General features: G+C 48.4%; 1 protein-coding gene across 2 annotated transcripts in view; it reads left to right on the top strand.

Moving 5' to 3' along the window:
* ENOX1 (ecto-NOX disulfide-thiol exchanger 1) overlaps positions 1–5,812 on the top strand; it is a 402,429-nt gene that overhangs the window by 23,963 nt on the left and 372,654 nt on the right. The gene's annotated exons all lie outside the window — the stretch shown is intronic.

Here is a 5,812-nt window from a genome sequence, read left to right as displayed (position 1 = left end):
CGTACGCTTTGGCCAGGACGGGAGCATTTCATACATTTGCTCACCATGTCCACACGGTGATGTTTTTGTCCTGACTGAGTGTGCAGAGAAGCCAGCTGTGGACTGCGTAGGCGCTAGTGTTCTGGCCTGGTCTCAGCCCGACCGAAGCTGAGATCTGGTCCTGGAGGCAGTGTCGCCGGTGCCCATGGCCACAGGGGACCCATCACGGTCACCGCCGCCTCCAGTCTCTGGGGTCCCAGCACTGGGGAGCGCTGAGTGCTCTCACTCAGAAGAACCCCGAGGGACTCTGGGATATGCTATCTTTACACTGTTCATAAAGTACGTGGAAAAGTAAAGTCTGAAAAGTCACGCTCGTGAACACCGAGGACAGGAAAATGGGCCTAGCGATTCATACAGTGTGCCTTCCTTCAGGGCGAGGAGTGTCACTTTTTCGAAGTGGGCACTTCACCCCCGGCAGTGTCCTTACGAAGTCCAGGTCAGCCAGGGCTAGGGCTCAGGAGCTGGCTTGGGTCTTGACCTTGCTGACGCCTTGGACCTGTCCGATTTCAGCTCCAGGGCCGTTTCTTAGGGAGCCTTCTCCACACCCGTGTCCGGCTGTCTTCCCCAGCTCTGCCTTCTGCATTCTCTCTCTCCTCATCCTGCTTGATTTTCCTCACGGCACTCATCCCTCATGGGAATGATTTTTTAGCCTGTTGACTTCTCCCCTTTTTCCCCTCTGGGATGTAAACGCCATGCGAACAAAAGCCAACCGCGCGACCTCCAGTTTACTGCGGCTTCCCGTGGCGCATAGCACGGCGCCTGGCCTATGGGTAGGTGATCAGAAAACCCACTCAGTGAATCAGTGAATGGATGAGTTAGTGGCTTCACACGTGCTCTCCTGTTGCTCGGTCCCACAGCGTCAGGCCCAGGTGCTGGGTCGTGGGCTTTTCCTGCTGGAAGAATTCAGAGGGATTATATTAACTCTCTATTGTCGCGGTGACAAGCTACTGCAAACTTAGTGACTTAAACAGGACAGACCTATTCCCTTAAAGTTCCGGAGGTCAGAATTTCAACACAGGTCTCAGTCTGCCAAAGTCAGGGTGTCGGCAGGGCTCCCTGCCTTTCCGGAGGCTGCAGAGGGAATCCATTTCCTGGCCTCTTTCAGCTCCTAGAGGTCACACACACAGCCGCTTTCCGCCTGGAAAGCCGGCGACAGTGGGTCGAGTCTTCCTCGCGCTGCCACCACTCTGATTCTCCTCAGGTGGGGGAGGGAGTTTCTGGGCTTCTCAGGACACTGGCTACTCGACTGAGTTGACCCGGATGACCTAGGGAGTCTCTCATCTCAGGGCCCTTAACGTTAACCACGTCTGTAAAGTCCTTTCTGCCACGTAAGGTGACATCCTCCCAGGTTCCGGGAGCAGGATATGGACGTCTTGGTGGGGGGGCTGCCAGGCGGGGCGCTCCAGCCCAGAGCCCCGTTTCCGTTTCAGAATCTACATGGCAGAAGAAAGAGTTCCCCACTCGTCTATTTATCCAACAAGAAATATTCCTGGAGCTCGTCACATTCTCGTTGACATATTGTTTCCGGTGGCAGAGTGGGCCAGGCTAGATCTCTGTTTTGTAGGGTCACAGGTGGAGACCCTGGAAAAGTTGCCCTGAATTCAAAAGCAGGCCTGACGTCGGAAGTTGGGTCTCTAACCACAGTGGATCAGCGTGCCCGACGGGGACGCGGAGCACCTGTGATAATGGCGGGTCTCGTTTATTGAGCACAGGCTTCGTTGGAGTGATTTATTTAATTCACGTGATCATTATAACAATCCTGTAACAGAGGCACTGTTATTATCCCCATTTCACAGACGATGGCACTAAGGCACAGAGAGGTTCAATAAATTGCCGAGTATCACATAAGGGATGGAGCTAGGATTCAGAATCCCAGGCCATCTGGCTCTTCACCCTGCTCCCTAAGCACCACATGTCCCTGCCTCTCACGGGGCCAGTTAGAGAGTGGCCGGAGGGGCTATGAGGGGACCAGGTGGTGCCAGGGAGCAGAGCCTGTCTCCGTGCAGGTGTGCCTGTCGGTTATTTGGACCTCGTGGTTTCTGACAGAGGAACACAGGGCAGACCCCACTGCGCGTCAGGCACGGCCGCCTCCTGCCGTGGGGAGACGCGAAGGCGCCCTCCGTGCTCGGGGATGCACAGCCCGCAGCCCACGGGCCTTCCCTGCAGCGGCTGGTGAGGGACGTTGCTCATTACAGGCCACACAGCCTGCTGAGCCATCTGCTGGGCTTCCGGTTCTGGAGAAGTGCAAAGAGCAGAATGTACAGAGAAAAGGGTCTGAGCCCCGAGTTCACGTGTCCGCTTCATCAGTTGTCAGATCTGGGGCAGGCCTCTCGAGCCATTGTACCTCCGTGAAGAGACAATACTCATTCTGTCCGTCTACACCTCCGGGGTGGGAGGAGGATCAAGTGATTATGGTGAAGTGCTCGGTACATGTTGGTTATTACTGCCCGCGTGCCTGAATGGCAGGGTGAGCAGAGGAAGCAAGCATGAGCACCCAGTGCTCTGACCGATGGCAGGGATTTACAGGCCGGCCCGTGAAAGCGTGTAATAAGTCAAGGCATAGAAAGGATATTTGGTTTTTGGCGTACAGATTCCGATGGCTCTGATAACAGGACAGTGAAGGGGACACCTCCTCCACGTGCCTCCACCCCCCTCATTTTAGTAGGTCTAGGTGGCCAGGCGATCACAGGAATTTCTTGTATGAAGGTGATGTTCTTTAGCGGGTTTGCTGTAAGTGTGAGAGCTGATAAGCGTGAGCGCACAAGTGACAGCTGTGAGTCCCAGGCTCCAGAGCGAGGTGCAAAACCTTCTCCGGGAGGGAGTGAGCCTCTGCAAATGCTTTCTTACATAACCAATCATACGCGGCTGTCAAGAGCAGGGAAGGCTCTGAGATTTTACCTTGCCTGTAAGCGAATAAGTTAGCCTACCAGTTTCATGCATGCTGGCAGAAGACACGAACCCCCCGGGTCAGACGTGAAGGGCTTTCTCCTCATGGCACCGCAGGTGGCTTGAGCCTCATGCTTGCCCCAGTTTCCCTTGTTCCCCATCTCCCATGGGGGCAAGGTAGAGCAGGCCCAGGTGCTTTACATCCAGTGGGTCTTTGTCACAAATGAGGAACACAGAGTTTAGTAAATCAGTCTTTTCAAGGGCTGCTGGCCAAATGACCCAGCCTTTATTGTCCTGGTCAGAAAACACATCCATCCTCTGTCCTGGAGAAGGACACTATCTTTATCTTTCTAGGCTGTTTGCTTTATAAATATTCTTGAAAAGACAGCCTGGGACATAGGCTGTCATTGGACGTGCAATAAAGCCTCCCGGTAGAAACTAACGCGTAATTAGCTAAATTCCTAAAAATGAGCCATAAAAGGTGTTTGTCTTTAAATATACAGAATTGTACCAGTGAGTTGATACCATGTGAATTGTTTGAGAAAAAAATCCATTTCTAATTCTCTTCACTTAGTGAGTTCTACTCAATATTTTAGGATGGTGATTCAGCCAAACATGTTGCTTAAATATGCAATTAGCATGGAGTTCAGAAATTCTAATGACTTGGTAATTAAATGATATTTTAATTAAAGTTTGTTTACGTGAAATGTTCAGAAGACATATGGTTTATTATCTCTTTGATCAACTTTGGTTACAGAAGTAACAAAAGTAATAATTTTGTGCTTTGATAAAGGGCGATACCAATAGAAACGTACGTACAGATTTTTGCTTAGAACAACACACACGCTGTTCTTTGATTTCCACAATAAACTCTATAGGACAATTCTCAGTGGGGAACATTATTATTTGATGTACAATTTTCTCCATATTTGATTTTTCAATCAGTTCTCTATGTTAAATCTTGATGGGCACGGTTAAAAATTGTAGACCTATCCGTGCCTATTCGGAATGTAGTCAGTGACCAATTGAAGCCAAATGACTTGGATGAGCGATAAAAACTTTGATGGCTTTTTACGTGTAGACTGTCATGGGGACCCACGCGGCGCTGCACGTTGGGAAGTTCAAGCAACCATGGTCTGCCTGGGTGTCGGTGTGATGCCGTGACCATGGCTTGATGCAGCTGGCCTTGATTGAGCTCCAGCTCTGCTAATTCCTAATTTCGTAGTTTACCTAAAATACCTGAGCCTCAATTTCCTTCCTCACCTAAAAAATTGTAAATAATGCCTGTTGCACCTTAGGATAGTCGTGTAGCCTAAGTGAAATGTTACTCAAAGCTGATATATTCCTTCAGTAACAATGTAAAGGAAGTCAGTTAAGGACTATGATGGTTTGTTTGTTTTTTTTTTTTTTTTTTACTTTCGACTTGGGTGAAGCTTTAAATTCTTAGTTAAATTCCTTTTCTCAAGTACTCACTTATCATCTATTATTTTTCTAGTTATCTGGGTGCATTGGGGAATTGAAGTCATCCTTTAAAAATCACCCCACGGATATCGAAAGCTCACGAATTGCTAGACGCTAATAGGAAGTCAGGAACTTGCTGCCACTTATTATTGCGAGCATGTGCGGAGCCACCTGGGGAAGCGAGGCTTGGCCCAAATTCCCAGAATGAGGTGCTTCGCAGATTTCGGAAGATGTCACTCACTCTAAAATTAATTCAATTATTTACCAGCCGCACACATACTAATCAGGGTCGGAAGTATGAAAGGCCACAGGGAAGGCTGGACGGTTACCTTTCTATTACCAGTGCTGACGTTAAGAAATTACGACGGCTCACGTGTGTGTGCGATGCCCTCAGTTTTAGGGAAAAGCAGGAACTGAATATTTAAAAAACTAATTACAATTAATTAAGATGACTAAAAGAGCTATGGCGGTTTGGGATTCTATTTTTATCAGTTTAATCAATCTCTCCAGTGGAAAGTGGGAAAGGGATTTTAGATTTGACAAACAACTTAAAAGCTCTGCAGTGGGCATGGAATGAAAAAGCACAGTGAGCAGAAGAATGTTAAGCGACGTTCTGTACTTTGGAAAATAAACAGGTACGACATTCTATGGAGGCGGCCATGGCCGAAGAGTATGGAGAAAGGTAGAGGGGAGCCGATGTGTTTTGGCAAATGGAGTGATGGAAAATAAATGGCAAGGTGTCTGCCTTCTGATGACCTATAAATCTCTATTTGCTGCTACCATGCAGAAAACCGCACTATATAATAAGGTTGGCTTTTACACTAAGTGTGTGTGTGTGAATAGCTACGTGTCTTCAGACTGTATACAAAAGCTTAAAGGCTTTACTTCGTATGGATTGGGTTAAACATGGCCAAGAATGACCACATGCGAAACTTTTAAAGTAGTAGCTCTTCTAAAGGGAGAAAACGAACAATTTGGCAAATACGTCAGAGCTAGTCTAAACTGATTGTTAATGGCGGAAATTGGAAAATGCTGACACCTTCTGTTTAGTCCAGCTCATTGAATCGGCACCCACCACGGGGCAGGCTGCTGTGCCGGTCATTAGCCTGTCTTCTCAGCTCGGATCCAGCCAGCGTAGACAGCGGAGAGCACAGCACTCTGTACCCACCTCAGGTCTTGGCATCCCATGTAAGAGACGCGGCCTCAGACCCTAACCCTTGCCCTGGAGAACGCGATACTGTGGTCGGGAAACTCAACACGTTGGCGAGACAGGACCCACGCATACATTTAAATTGGTTGCTTATGACAGTTTTTCTTTATAAATAAAAAAACAGTTTGACTTCATTTTTACAGGTGATTTTTTTTTTCCTACGTAGTTGTACATTTTTTACCTTAAAAGACGGTGAAATTAGCGTTCCTCTTCATT

Source organism: Pteropus vampyrus, unplaced genomic scaffold, assembly GCF_000151845.1.
Source record: "Pteropus vampyrus isolate Shadow unplaced genomic scaffold, Pvam_2.0 Scaffold154, whole genome shotgun sequence".
In the NCBI taxonomy this organism is placed as follows: domain Eukaryota; kingdom Metazoa; phylum Chordata; class Mammalia; order Chiroptera; family Pteropodidae; genus Pteropus; species Pteropus vampyrus.
The sequence above is the reverse complement of the archived record's forward strand: the minus strand, read 5'-3'. Positions and strand labels throughout refer to the sequence as shown.